Source organism: Choloepus didactylus, chromosome 8, assembly GCF_015220235.1.
Source record: "Choloepus didactylus isolate mChoDid1 chromosome 8, mChoDid1.pri, whole genome shotgun sequence".
Classification (NCBI taxonomy): Eukaryota; Metazoa; Chordata; class Mammalia; order Pilosa; family Megalonychidae; genus Choloepus; species Choloepus didactylus.
Window position 1 is genome coordinate 7,804,695 of NC_051314.1, and position 16,160 is coordinate 7,820,854.

General features: G+C 44.0%; 1 protein-coding gene across 2 annotated transcripts in view; it reads right to left on the reverse strand.

Annotated features, from left to right (window-relative positions):
• LOC119543321 (endogenous retrovirus group K member 13-1 Env polyprotein-like) overlaps window positions 1–10,125 on the reverse strand; it is a 194,291-nt gene extending 184,166 nt beyond the window's left edge. For both annotated transcript variants that reach the window (XM_037848112.1, XM_037848111.1), the window contains exon 1: window positions 9,730–10,125. The gene's annotated coding sequence lies outside the window, so the exon portion shown is untranslated. The remainder of the gene's footprint in view (window positions 1–9,729) is intronic.
• Between the last annotated feature and the right edge of the window lie 6,035 nt (window positions 10,126–16,160).

A 16,160-nucleotide genomic window follows, 5' to 3' on the forward strand; every position in this document is an offset into this window, starting at 1 on the left:
CTATTTCCATGTAAATCCCTTCAGCTACCCTATATTAAAGTGGCCTAATTCTGTTTTAAGGCTTTCTGTTAGGCTTATCTTTGGGGTGAGGTTGTAAATTCACCTTCTGGGAACAAATCAGATTAAGGTTAGAGGTGACTCTGGCAATTTCCCCAAAATAAGGGTACTGCTATAAGATGTCTGCATTTGATTTGGTGGTGTTGTTTTATTCTTATTGCTTTTTGGCTTGTCTTCCTGCCAATACAATGAATTGCTTGTGCATGTGTATGCACATGTGTGTACAAGTGTGAGCATCCTGCTAAAGGCTTGTGATGTGGTCACATGTGTGTGTGCGTCTGTGTGCATGCATGTGAGTGTACTAGTGGTACTTTGGGTTTTATTCCCACATGCTGATGATGTGGTTCCCAGGTATTCTTGATGGCATCCAGTGGCTACTGTGGGTAACCACCCAGATTTATACTCAAGTGATGGCTTCTCTGTTCTTCATTTACAGGATAAATCATCTGAATGTGTGTGGAAACAACACAGGCATCCCTTTCAGGACACTATGACATACCAGAAATCTTTTGCTGGGCAACTGATTGGTGGCTAGGATCCTGTCCTCTGGTAGAGGGAGCTTCTGTCTTGGAGTGGTAGCTGAGTAAATCAGAAGTCACTGTGCTAAAAATGGTAATCAGCACTGCACAAAGGTGCACAAGCAACCTGCAGAGAGATGCAAGAAGTCTTCCCATAGGAGAAGTCCTTCTGAGGGAAGAGTAAGACACAGCTGGATGATAAAGTAGGGGAAGGGCATCTCAGGGAGAAGGAGCACAATGAAGGTCAGGAAGTATCAGACATCCTGTGCTTTGCTTACAGGATGCAACTCTGGATGCCCACAGCCCAGGGAGGGAGGTGTGGCAGGGTCCAGGCCAGGCTCCTCAGCATGGGCAAGGGGGAGCCAGCTAAATTCCCCTCTGGTAGTAGAAGCTGGCAACCCATATCATTAACAAATGGCCTGCCCAGGCAATGCTGCCACTTTCTGAATTCAGAAAACTGCTAACACATGGCAGGAAGGCCCTTGTGGTGGTTCAAGGACTGAATCTTACCCTGAAAATTGTCAGACTCTGATCCTCATCTCTTCAATGGGAGGGATCCTCATCTCCACACAGGGATTTTAAGAGCACCTAGCACAGGTGCACTTGTTAATAGCCCCCAGCCCAGGACCTGATATATCATGGGCACTCAGGAAAGTAGGTTTTATTGTTGTTTTCACTGTCATTTTTAATAGTATCTTCAGGCATGGGAGGGTTTACAATATGGGTCTGTGAGAATTTGGCTTGTATTTGGAAGTATAGGGTGGATTACAGGGCCCATCTAGCAACAGAGGCCCCAGAAAGAGTGCTATTACAATGGCGGGGCAAGGACAAGAAGGGTCTCATCCAAGTAGAACCTGCAGGTCTTTAGGGACAAAGGAGATGTCCACTGCCAGCCTTGGGACCATTGTATTCTGAGGGGTTGGAAATAGCCAGCAGCAGGAGTCTGGGTGGGTGGTGGATGTCAGCAGGCTTTGACAAGGTCCCTGGTGGTGAGCTTGTTTTTGTAGAGACAATGGGTGGACACTGTCAATTGATGGGGATGCCTGAGGATGTCCAGTGGGTAATGTCCGTGGGGCTGGGTGGACAGGGATGGTGCTGTCAGCCTGGTATATGGGTGGTGGTGGGAGTTCTGGGTCAGGGCTGGGCTTCCCTGCAGAACAGGGCAGGGCACTCAGTGCCCAGTGGATAGGCAAACTCTGTGATGGAAGATGTGAGAGCTGCAGGATGAGCAGCTAAGCTAGCTTTCTTCCTGTGGTCCAGATGACAAACTCCAGTGCCAGGCCATCAGGCTTTCACATATGAACCAGAATACAACTGATGCTGATGGCTTCCCCGCACCCCCATGAACCTGGATGCCTGCTCTGTGGACCATCCAGGAGGGCTCAAGCTGAGGTTGCCCAGCAATGCATCCTCCAGTCTGGCCTGAGCTTCTACTCAGGCAGCAAAGTAGCTGCCAGGGTGGGAGGACTGGAAAAGTTTCTCAGTCATCTCAGGAGATGAGTTTAGGAAATTCATTTTAGGATACTGAACTTTCCCAACGTTTGTGAAGTTACCTCTCCTTTGTCTTTTAATGAGCTGATGCTTCAGATACACCGGTCTGTATCTGTTATGTACCCCAGAAAATATTGTGTTCTTTTAATCCCATTCTTGTGGGGGCAGACCTATTTTGGATGGGATATTTGATTAGGTTGTTTCCGTGGAGATGTGAACCAACCCATTCAAGGTGGGTCTTAATTCCCTTGCTGGAGTCCCTTAAGAGAGGATAAAAGATGAAATTCAGAGAGCTCAGAGAAGCTAAGAAATACCCAGAGACATTTGGAGAAAGCCACTGAAACCACAAGTTAAACCTGGGAGAGGACCAGCAGACTTCAGTCATGTGCCTTCCCATGTGACAGAAGAACACCAGACGCCAGTAACTTTTCCTCAGAGAAAGTGTCCTCATTGATGCCTTAATTTGGACATTTTCATGTACTTAGAACTGTAAATTCACAAACTAATAAATCCCCATTGCAAAAGGCTATCTGTTTCTGGTATATTTCATTTCCACAGCTTTGGAAACCAAAATACCTGGCATCTGCACTAAATTTATAGTTTATCAAAGACACATGTAATGGAGCTACTTTTATAAAAAAGCTAGGAAGATACTTTTGTTATAAGTGGAAGTCCAACTCTTCTGGAAACCTAATATCTAAGTGCCTGGGTCAGTTGGCTCAGTTGCTCGGAACATACAACCTGGGGGTCAAGCAAGGAGGGTCCATTGCTGGCTCTGCTTCACAGCCATCTTAATGGACTGACCAATATGAGGGTCAGAGAGTGGCCAGTCCTTGGACAGGTGGGGTCCTAGTGGCTGGGGACTGGGCTGACCTTGTGTCTTTCCCAGTCAATACAGGGCCAGGGACCCACGAAGGGGGTGCAGCCCAGCTCCAAAGTGCTTGGGGGAGGGGCACCGAAGGAGAGCACCGAAAGCTTCCCTGACAGCTCCCCAAAGCTGGGCTTTCCTGGAAATGCAGTGCTTCACCTAACTGTCCCCTACAGCCCTAAGGAAGCTCTGCATCTTTAAATCTCCACCACTTCTGCCCCTTTACAGGGAGGGTTGAGACGATGATAACTGCTGTCTTTGGGATGGAATGAAACAACAGCTGCCCTCAGACCCCAGACTCAGCAATCCAAATCTGCTAATCAAAAGCTGTGATCAGCAAAGATGTCAGCACAGGGAGTGTGGAATTTAGTCAGTCCCCTAGAACAACTAGTAAATAGCCAGGAACAACTAGAATATAGTCTGGAATAAGTGATGAGTAGGTGTCCATGATTGGACAACATCATACACCAGTCAGGAATGGGTGGAATGGCTGAGATCACAGCATAGAACTGGAAACGTAATACTGAATATATCCTACTCCTGAGGCCTGGACCCATCTGGTCTGAGAAAATCTGATTGGGGTAATCAAGGAAACCAGCTGCCTACAGAACAGAAAATTACATACCACACTAGGAAGAGAGAAGATATGGACCAGTCAAAGGAACAAACTTGCACTACAACTGAGATACAGGAATTGAAACAGCTGATTATTAATCAAACAAATCTCCTAAATCAATTTAAAAATCAAATCAACCAGTTTAGAGAAGATATGGCAAAAGATGAAGGACATAAAGAAGACATTGGGCAAGCATAAGGAAGAAATCAAAAGACTGAACAATTAGCAGAACTTATGGGAGTGAAAGGCACAATACAAGAGATGAAAAACACAATGGAGGCACACAACAGCAGATTTGAAGAGGCAGAAGAAAGGATTCAGGAGCTGGAGGACAGGACATCTGAATTCCTACACACAAAAGAACAGAGGTAAAACAATATTGTAAGCACTCTGAACAAAGATGAGTGTCAGTTTGGTTGAAAGAGGAAGGTTAAGGGCATGTATGACACCAGAAAGAAAGTTAGAAGATAAAGACCCAGATTGTACAACTTAGTGAAACCCAGAGTGGTCAATGATGGTGATTAAGTGTACAAATATAAGAATGTTTTTTTAATGAGGGAGAATAAATGAATGTCAACATTGTAAAGCATTGAAAATTGGATGGTATGGGGAAAAATACAATCCTTGCAAACTAGAGTCTATAATTAACAATAACATTGCAAGATGCTACCATTAATTGTAACAAAGGCAATATCCCAAAGCTAATTGTCTATAAGAGGGAGACAGGAGGCAGTGATATGGGATTCTAGGTGGTGGTGATGTTGTCTGACATTTTCATTGTATTTTATGTTCACTTTTCCTCTATTTTTGTATTTTTATTCTTCATTTTTTTTCTCCTTTTCTGCTGTCTTTGTGGAAGAGATGGAAATGTCCTCATATAGATTGTGGTGGTGAGTGCATAATTATGTGATTATACTGGGAATCATTGATTGTTTACTTAAGGTAGATTGTATGGTGTGTGAATAAAATGTTAAGAAAATAAACAGAAGAATACAAGTGCTGGAGAAAATGCGGAGAGAGGGATGTACCCATTCCTTGTTGGAAGAGAAGTAGAATGGCACAGTGCAGCTGGAGGGCAGTGTAGTGGTTTCCCAGGAAGCTGACACTGGGGTTGCCATATGGTCCATCAAACCCATTCTTGCGTATATACTTGGAAGAACTGAGAACAGGGACATGAGTGGACATTGCACACTGGTGTAAAGGATGATATTGACTGTGCTTGAAAATCTAAACTTCTATGTGAGACCAAAGGAAGAGATGTTTATTTAGTGCAAAATCTATACTTTCTGTAGCATGCTATATAATTTAACTTGTATGGTCAGTTTACTCAAACACAATAATTACATAGAACCTTGACTAGGGAGTGAGAATTGGTTGGTCTGTACAGGTTAGTATGAAACCTGGTACATCACAGAGTAATTTGGGTTGAGAGTAAGGAGGATGTGCAGGGCCCCATTGAGGGTCTGGGGAAAAATGTGGAAAACAATAAACATCCACACCTAGGGAATTCCTGATATTCTCACAAGCACTGGGGGCCACCATGGTGGTAGGTCAAGCCCTTGATCTTGGGGCTTGCCCTTATGAAGCTTGTTAGTTAGTTAGTGCAAAGGAGAGGCTAAGCCTACTTATAATGGTGCCTAAGAGTCACCCCCAGAGAACCTCTTTTGTTGCTCAGATGTGGCCCATTTCCATCTAAGCCCTCTGGGCAGCTAAACTCACTGCCCCACTACCCTATGTGGCACATGACTCTCAGGGGTGTAAATCACCCTGGAAATGTGGGATATGACCCCTGGGGATAAGCCTGGACATGGCATCATGGGATAGAGAAAGCCTTCCTGACCAAAACAGGGAAGAGAAATTAAACAAAATTGTGTCAGTGGCTGGTCTCAAATGGAGTCAAGTGGTCATTCTGGAGGCTATTATGCATTATACAGAAATCTCGTTTTAGTTTTTAAGTGTACTAGAATAACTAGAAGGAAATATCTGGAACTGTTTATCTGCAATCTAGTATCCTTGACTCTTGAAGATGGTCATAGAACTATATAGCTTATATGGTGTGACTGTATGATTGTGAAAACCTAGTGGCTCACACTCCCTTTATCCAGTGTATGGAAAAATGAGTAGGAAAAAGGGGGACAAAATGTATATGAACAATGGGGGAGAAAGGAGTATAAGATGCCCTGGCTGTTCATTTTTACTTTTATTTCTACTTTTTTCTTATTCATTTTTTGGAGTAATGAAAATGTTCAAAAAATTTATTGTGGTGATGAATGCAAAACTATGTGATGCTCCTGTGAACAACTGATTGTACACTTTGGATGATTGTGTGGTATGTGAATATATCCCCATAAAATTGCATTAAAAGTAAAAAGTTGTGATCAGCGATCAGCCATGCCCAAACTTGTCCTAGGGGAAAAATATTTTTATGTCCCTTTCTGTCTCCAGCAGCTGGCCAGGGACTGGACCCCGTGGCAACCTGCCCTGAGAGTAGGGGTGGGTGCCAGCCGCTGCCACACAGACAGAACAATTTACTGTTCTTTACTGTAATTTAACTGCCTTTTCCTCCCACTCTTCCCTGGAGGCTGTAAAGTGTTCTTCTATCTCGGGAGTTTCAAAATAGTTGTTTTAGACAGTTCTTGTCCATGAAACAGTTGTTTTTGTGGAAGGACTAAGTCCTGGAGCTCATTGCACTGCTATTTACCCCCAGAAATGTTAATTTTTAAGTGCCACCTCAGATACTTCTGATGTATAATCTCAAAAATTTTAAATAATGTGTTTACATCATTATTGTGGGATCTGTAAATTTTAAATGGTCAACTTATTTTCCAGTAAGGAAAATGAGAATTTGGCCATCCTCCCTCACAGCCAAGCCTCCTTCTTCCACTTCCTCCCACGCAGACCCCCAAGACAGCCCCAATACACATTTTGACCTAATACCAAGTTTAAAACAGTGTCATGTGTAAGGTTAACCATGTAGTAGTTACATTTCCTTTCTTGTACAATATTTTGTTATTATCTAGAGTGAATAACTGCCTTTGTTTGCTTGTGTGGTATTCTAGGTGGCTATTAATATTCATTCTACAACTCTGTAATACATCCTCTCAATATGGCCAAATACATGCAGCGACCTCTCAATTCCAGTTATTTCTTGGGTACACAGCCCCTTGCACCCAGGCTCCCACACACCTGCCTGGAGGAGCCATCTGTAACTGAGTGTGCTGCACAGATTCTTGGGGCCCCTCCACCTCCCTCAGGTGGGTTCCCCATTTCCTTTTTCTGTACCCTCCTAGATACTGTTGTCCTGGCCCACTCTGGTGGAGGGAGGGGGTCTGTCCTCCAGGTGCTTCTGTACAGAAAGAGTACCAGAACGAACAGTTTTGAGACTTTGTATGAATCCAACTGTCTTTTTCCACCTCACCCTTGACTGACCATGCAGCAGAGTATGAAATTCCAGGCTGGAGATCACATTCCCTTCAGAATTTTGGAATCACTGATACTGTATCCCAGTTTCCCATTTTGCTGTTGGGAATTCTGAGGTCCTGGTTGTTGCTCCTTTGAATGTGACCCATTTTTATTTAGAGATCTTCTTTTTCCCCTCAGTTTTGAAATTTCACAACATGCTACACTGGTCTGTTATTGTTTCCCTGTGTTAGACAATAGGAGAGGCCTTTTAAGTCATGTCCTTGAGTTCTAGGAATTTGGTTTCAATAATTTTGTCTTTTGTGTTTTCACTGTTCTTTCATTGTAGAACTCCCAGGTCAATCTAATTGCCTTATCTTTTTGTTCCTTCTTGCCCTCGTGTTGTCTCTTTGTTCTACCTCCTAGGATATTTCTTCAGTTTGACCATCCAAACCTTACCATTGAGTTTTTTAAAATTTCAACAATATTTTTAATTCACAAGAGCTCAACTCATGATCTTTTATTGTTCCTCTCTTTGGTTAAAGCATCATCTGTCTCAGTTCTCTGAGGACATTACTGAGAGTTGAGTGGGGTAGGTTTTTTTTGTTGGTGTCATTCTGGTTTCTTAGATTTTCTTCTTCTCCTGACACCATCTTTGATTCCTGAGTTCATTATTCCTGCTATTTTGTTTTGTTTTGTTTGGATGGGTCTCTATTCTTCCACTGCAGGCTTTAGTACCTGGTGGTCCTTGAATGTCCATTCACAGGTAAGAATGGACACTGGCAGTAGCCTTGGTGGGTGGGTGGGGTTTCTGACCAGAGGGCTGCATGTGTGTGTGAAAGCACCCATCCTAGGTGGTTTCTCAGGGGCAGTCCAGGCATTTCTGTGGGAGACTCCAAATGTAAATGTCTGTAGATCTTCTCTGTGGGTCAGTTTCTCCAGAGAAGATGCCTCCAGTCTCCTGCCTGGGGGCTGTAATATGGGGTAGGCCACCAACAGGTAGGAAAAAGGGCAAGAATCTCACCCTGCAATGTGCTGCTTTCATATAAACCCCTTACAGTCATACATTCAATTTCAGCCTTTAGCTGTGATGAAATCCCCCAAACCCACAGACTCTCTGGATCACCTTCCCCAAGATGAAACCTGTCCTTGAAAAAGCCTCCTGTTCTCAATCCCACACCTCACTTGCCACCTTCTCAGCTGTCAGATGCATCCAGTCCTGACTTCATGAAATTCTGCAGCTGGAGTTGCCTCCACCTGGCTCCCACCCTCCCCTTCTACAGGCATGTAGTTTCTTGCCCTGCTAGGCTACCACTCATCCATCTTCAAGTAATCCACAAATAGGATCCTCAGACACCAACTCTCTCATTCTCATGGGGGCAGAGCTTTCTATTCATTTCATTTTAATTTTAATTTTAGTGAGGTTTCAAGAGGAAGCAGAGATAAGCATGTGTATTCAGCGTGTCTCAGTGAATCAAATTCCCCTCACCAGGATTTAGAGCCATAAGACATAAACCTTTCACAGCCATAATCTAGCCAGCTTCATCTGAAATAGCAACAGCAGAGCTTTGAAAGTGCAACCTAAAAGAGCAAGACCCACTGTACAGGACCTGGGGGCTCCCTGTAGGACCACTACACACCTACAGCTCTGGCCCACATCAGGGATGGGATGTGCTCTCCCAATAGACACTGAAAAAGCCCCTAGGACATTTCCCCCCTCAGAAAGGACAAAGCACAGGGAAGCCACCTCATGTTGAGTGCCTCCTGGAGTGGTCCACCATCCTAGGTGCTGTCACGTACACTGTCTTCCAATTCTCAGAATAATCCCCATCATTCAGATGAGGGGATGCAGGCTCAAAGAGGAAACCAAGGTGAGGATCCCAGCTTTGAGAGACCCAGCATTCATTGCTGCTCACACAACGGTGCCCAAACAAATACACCTCTACAGCCAATGTTTGTAAAATGCTTACAGTGGTCCAGGCAATGTAACATCAACTTAAGTAATGATTTCTTCACTTGATTCTCAGAAAAACCCTAGGTAGCTGCCATTATCATCCCACTAAACACAAGATATGGCTGAGGGATTAACTGCCCAAGGCCACCAAAGACAGTGGATGGTGAACCCAGGATCCAAAACCTTGTCTAACTAACTGGGCTTTATTACACTCCGCACACACACATACATACACACACAAGGCATGCATGCACACAGTCACACACACTTGGTTCACAAATGAGTGACAGCCCAGTGGCACAGGATCCCTATTCTCACTTTCAGGTGAAGGCTCCAACTGTGGAAACCCCACCACTTACTATCTGGGGATGAGAAAGACCTAAACATAGAGGCAGGTAGTGGCTGGGACCCACCCGATCAAGTGAGCTCAACCTTGGTGGTCCGACCATCCCTCAACGTCCAGACCCCAACCACCTCCACCAGGCTGTCTCCTGGGACTTCCTTCCTCATCTCTCTCATTCCCCGGCGGTGACCTGACCCTGAGAATGCCCTCTTTGGCTGGTCTCTTAGATTTTCAGCCCGGTTTCGTCGTGTCACTGCATCTCCTTTTAGACAGTGTCACCTCATCCACAACACTCCCCACGCGGGGACACTCACATACGAAGCAACCTAAGAGATCGGTCTCCCCACCACCTCCCCACCCGGGGGAAGTCTTAGAACTTGACTTAAATGAACCAATTGGTTCAATCCCCTCATCTGTCACCAGAAAACTGAGGTTCCAAGAAATCTAGTAACTCAGCGTCTATGCGGCCGCAGCAGAGCTCACCTGACTTGGGGCAGGTGACATCCACGGGTCGCTGGGCCGCACCGGGGGGTTGGGGATCTCCTCCAGGTTCCCGCCTAGAAGGGCGGCAGCCGCCCGCCGAGGTGCTCGAAGGACCTGCTCTCGAACTCCCCCGGGGGCTGGGGGTCTCGTCGGTCTCTCTCCGCCTTGTCTGGCGCCGCGGGCCCGGGCGGGCGGGAGGAGCCGCGCCCCTCAGGCATGGCGTCACGGCAGCGCCCAGGTAGCGCCTCACCTGGAGCCGGGCTCAGGCTCCTCAGGCGCGGAGTCCTGGCACCGCCCACCCGGGCTGGCGCTTGGAAGTTGCCCCTCAGGCCGCCCCTGTGATGTCACAGCGCCCCCTGGCGGAGCTCCGCCCCGAGCCAGCCCCAGGGAGTTGGGCGCGTCAGGATTGACGTCATGGCACCGCCCAACACAAGGAGGCTGCGCTCTGTGGCCGTGACGTCACGGCGCCACAAACCCCGCCCCACAGTTGAATACTGTTTCTGTCTCCCCCCGCCCCCGCCAATGACACGCCCAGTCTCCATGCCCCTCTTCCTCCACATTTTCCTCCTTCCAGCCCGCTGACAGCAGGCCACCCACGGACGCATTCATTCATTCAATTCACTGGTTCTGAATTTCAGCAAGCACTCAACAGGAACTCATGGAAATTTCCAACAAAAAGTGACCATGGAGATTCATTAATTCAACAAATATTTCTGGAACACCTGATCTGAGCGTGATTCCTGAGATGCATCCAGGAAGAAGACAGGAAAAAGCCTGGCCCTCTTGGAGCTTACATTACGCTAGAGCAGAGAAATGACAAATAACTAACCAAGATGATTTCACGTTGTGATTGCTGCTATGAAAACGATGTGTCACCATCCTGAGGATCGTGGGTGGGGAGATGTTTGAATTGTAGATGATGGAGGCAACACACACACTTTAGGGACATATTATCTCGAAAATGGCTCAGAAATTTGCATTTAATATTGTTCCTCTGATGCAAACCACAATTTAATAACAATCAAATTTGAAAGAGATTTTAGTACAACCTCCCATCCAATCATTCACTCAACAAACACGTGCTTTGGGCTGAGGGAACCCAGTGATGACAGAGATACAGCCCTGGTCTTAATCTCTGATTAATCAACTAAAAACAGTAATTTCTACCTCAAAATCCTAGATTCAGAAGTCTGAAAGGAGATAACCACACCAGCAAAAATTTGTAGCAAAGCACATGGACAGAACCTACTTGCTTTCTATCCTTCTTGCTCTACACCCAGACTCTTGCATATTGGCAAGGGAGACATGGAAGGGCTGAGAGGCTTGGGCATGTGTCCTCCACGAGCAGAGAATGGAAAGGGGACAGTGAACACTGGCACAGGATGCTTGTGGATGCTGAACAAAATTAGAACATGGGCAGAGGGCATTTAAAGCACCCAAGCATTTTTCAGAACAATTATTAAGAACAATGGCACAAGGGCATGTAGCAAAAGGCTAGAGGGAGGGACCAAGCAAATGAATGTAAATACAGAAGTTTCCAGTGAGGGTTGTAATTATGGAAGAAGACGAGGAAGAGCCCTGTGGTTTGGGGTTGGAATTAGAGACATTTGGATGAATTCATGATTTTAAAATTGTGTATTTCTTAGGTTGGCTGAAGAAGTCTCTAGGCAAATGTATCTCAGGAGTACCAGGCACACCTAGCATCTACACCTTGGTTTCTAAATATTTCCCCCCCAAAGGAAACCAAGACTTCTTGGGGGAAAAGGTTGATTCCAAGACTGAGCAAGGAAAGCACAAGAGGAGCCAAAAATATCTTGTTGGGCCAAAAAGAAAGGAACTGCTAAAAAATTATGGGATAGGTGAAAAGGACACAGGTGACAGCTTAAATGCCTCCCCACAGATGAAATAAGTATAACTAGAAGGAAACCAAATGTCCACCAGCAGTACAATGGATAGATTGGGCTGCATTCATACAATGGAATACTTACTACATAGCAATAAAAAAGAATTACTGCAACATACAAAGTCATGGATGAATTTCACAGTCAGAATGATGAGCAAATGAAGCCAAACACAACAGACTATATGTTGTGTGATTCCATTTATATAAAATTCAAGGACAGTCAAAATTAATCTATGCCGATAAAGGTTAGAATAATGATGAATTCCAGATGGGAGGGGGTTGTGATGGAGTGGAAAAATACATCCTTCAGAGTGTTGGAAATATTTTATCTTGCTTTTGCTGGTAGCAGCATGACATAGACATTGGCATAGATACAGACCTAAATATAATGATTAGATGATATAGATATAGATGACATAGATATAGATGCAGATACAGATACAGGTGCAGGGCCAGCTTCATGGTTTCGCAACTTGGCAGTCGGCCAGGCCTCACACTGGGGATTTAATACTCTGTGGGCATATCCTGAAATTCTTGATGACTTTATCTGAATTTGTCTTTTGTGAGTGACATAGGATGGTATAATGCAGTTAAAAACCTAAGTTGACAACATTCTATAAAACAACTGAACTGTACTCTTGAAAAATGTCAATGTCTTGAAAGATACCCAAAAAGACACTGAAATAATTGTCTAAGATTTAAAGACAATAAAGAGGTTTGGTAATGAAATGCAATGTGTGACTCTATATTGGATATTGGATCATTTATGTAAATGCCATAAGGGTCATTATTGGAACAATTGACAAAATATGAGTATGGAACCTATATTAGCTAATGATATTGTATGAAATTTCAATTTTATGAATTTGAAAACTCCACTGGGGTATATAAATCAATATCCTTTTCCTTAATAGGTATACGCTGAAGAATCACAATGTAGGCCTCTTCTTTTCAGATGGTCCTAAGAAAATATTCATAACACTTATGCACAAGCAAGTGTATGTTCACAGAGAAAGAAAGAAAATGTGGCAAAATTCACAATTGGTGAATGTAGGTGATGATATATACATTCGTTGTTATATTTGTTTTCCATTGTTGCTGTAGCAAGTCACCACAAACTATATTAAAACAACACAATTTTATTATCTGACAATTTTGTAAGTCAAAAGTCTGATGCAGATGTCACTAAGTTAAATCAAGGCATTGGCAGGGCTGCATTCCTTTCTGGATACTCTAGGGGATAATATGTTTCCTTGCCTTTCCTAGCTTCTAGAGGCTGCCCAAATTCCTTAGCCCATGGCCCCCTCCATTTTCAAAGTTAGAGTAGCCAATTAAATGTTTCTCTCATCAACTCTTCCACTTGAAGGACACTCATGATTACATTATGCCACCAAGATAATCCAGGATAATCTTCCCAGAAGATCAGCTGATTAGGAAACTTAATTCCATCTGCATCATCTACTTCCCATATTCATATTGCCAACATACTCACAGGCTATGGGTGTTAGGATCTGGTCATAACTAGGGTAATTTTATTTTCCCTACCACAGTCCTGTTACTTCTAATCCTTCTATAGGTTTTGATATTGTCAAAATAAAAATGTAAAGAAAAATCTCCATTAACATGATTATGAACATAGAAAACCCCAAGGAATCTACAAACTAAACTACTAGTATTAATAAGTGAGTTCATTGAGGTTACAGAACATGAGGTGAATAAGCAAGAATCAATTGAATTTTTATATAGTGGAAACAAACAATGAGATATTGATATTTTAAAGACACCATTGAGAATAGCATAAAAAATATGAAATGTTTAGAATAAATCTAACAAAATGTGTGCAGAATTTGTACACCAAAACTCCAAAACTTTGGGAAAAGAAATTAAAGAAAGCCTAAATAAATGGAGATATGGACTGTATTAATGGTTTTGAAGATTCAACATTGTTAAGATGTCCTTTCTCCTCAAATTCATCCACAGAGTCAACACAATCCCAAAGAAAATCCTAGAGCATGTTTTGTAGAAATTAACAAATTGGTTCTAAAATTTATACGGAAATGCAAAGAAGCCAGAAAAGTCAAAACAATTTCAAAAAAGAAATAAAAGTTGGAGGACTTATTCATACTACTTTTTTTCTAGTCTCAATATAAAGACATCTACCATGAATATATAAATTAAGAGATAGGAATTTCCATAACAAAAGACATATAGATAAATGAAAGGGTATAGCTATCCCAGAAACATAAGCAAACATATGTGGTCAAATGGCTTTTGACCAAGGTATCCTTAAAGGGCAGAAAATAGAAATGCTTCTCATGAGTTAAAACTGACCACAAAGGCCTGGGCTTCCACATGGATAAGGCATGCCATATGCCTGGAGGCATGAAGAACAGGGTGGATGAGCCTTTGTTCTGAAGAGGTTCTTCCTAAGTAAAGTGGTTCCCCAAGATCCATATTCTCTAGCCTCTGTGATCCTCAGGTCGACGGGTGGTGCAGGGACCTGGCCAGGGTCTCTATCCCTGGTGCTGAACGCTGGTTGAGCCATGGGTGGTGTCCATGGTGCTGGATGCACATAGCTTGGCAGTTACATTCTGGCCTCTCAAATGTGTCTCTGGGACCCCAAATCAGGGTGTGCCTGGATTTGTTTTCTCTTATTTTCTATCTTGATGACTACTTTTAATTTGAACTACCAAATTTTTAATGTAACATATTTGTTTACTATGGAAAATAGCAAATATATTCAAAATTTCAATGATATAATGAACTTTTATGTACCCATCACTCAGTGTGAATTAACCAACTCCTGTTTGATCAACTCCCAACCACCCCTTCTCAACGGGATTATTTTAAGCAAATCCAAGATATTCTATCACTACATTCATAAATATTTCCATACAAACCTCTAAAAGATAAGGATTCTCTGAAAACATAATCACAGTACATTAATACACCTAAAATGTAGTGATTATTCCTCTACATCACCACATATCCAATTCGTATACATGATCAGGTTTGTTGGTGAAATGCAAAGATCAGAGGGGTTGAGGAAGCTGCTTAGGATGCCTAGTGTGGCCAGGACTTTATGAGGGGGCAGAGGTCACCCCTATAGTATCAGGTCACCACTGCACCAGATTGACACATACAGTCCTCCTTGCTACAGAGGACATTGAGAAAGCCCGAGGCACAGGGTGCAAACTCAGGTAGGTGGTCACATCCATGGGGTGACATTGAGGACCATGGAGCCCAGGAATTACAGGCTCCAAACATAGTTATGTGCAAAGAAGTCTGGGCCAAGTCTAGTTAAATGATAATCTCTACAGGATAGTCCCAAGTATCAGTATTTCTACCCAGAATTCCAGTGAACAGTCAGGGTTGAACCACAGTCTGACCTGCCTTTGAATAATCACTTCACAACTGAATGGCTGTGTGACCTAAGAAAAGTCACTTCACCTCTCTGAGCCTCAGGTCCTTGGTTTAATTTGCCATGGTCCACTCTTATCCTACCTTTGTACCTTCAGTGTCCCCTCCTGGAATGACCTTCTAGTCAATAAATTATAAATCTCCATAAAGACCCAGTTCAGAAAGCAGTTCCTTTTCAGCTGAAATCATATTTTCTCCCTTGAACTCTGTAGCATTAATTGTCTGTGTTGAGGGATCAGAGCAGAACTGGAGGACACATAGCCACCAACTGGTCCAACCATCTGATTTTAAGACAAAGAAATGAAGGAACCAATTGAGGAAAGGATTTGCCCAGTGTCACTGAGTAGCAGCACAAAGGAGCAGCGATAGTCTAGGGCTCTTCTTGCTGTCTATAGCACACACATGGCTCCTGGAGAGGGGTATAGGGGTGCAGAGATTCCTGCACACCCTCACTCTCTGCCCTCTCTTCTCCCTTTTGTGATCCCCCAGCCCACAGGCTCTCCCTGATCCATGCACTCAGTCATGCTTCATTTACCCTTTTGCTGCCCTGCTCTCAACACTCCCATGACTGCCCCAAACCCAACTCCTCATCATGGCTCACAGTGCCCTCCACACTCAGCTGCTGCCCACCCTTGCCCCTTCTCTCCAGGGTACTCTCTACTTCATGTGGCTCCAGGCACCGGGCTGCTACCTATTCCTTGAATACATCAGCTCCATTCTTGTCTCAGGGCCTTTGCACTTGGTATTCCAACTGTTGGTAAAAACCTTCCCCCAGGTCCCTGCCTCTCATCCCCAGGGTCAACTCAAGTATGACCTCCACAGGGAGGCCCTGTTGACCACCCTCTGCAATTTTATCACTACACCCCTAACATCATACTCACCCTGTTCTAACAGCACTATCACTCCTTGAAATAATCTTATTTAGCATTTGCCACACCACCCCCACTCCACCAAAATGAAAGTTTTGTTGACAGCTGTATCCCAGAGCCTCTAACTCCTGAAGTGTAAGCTGAGTGAATGAATGAATGAACGATGACTCATTATCTCTTTGGATTGGGAATCTCCTGAGCAACTGGCCAGGGGCACACTGTTCATTCTGCTCTGACAT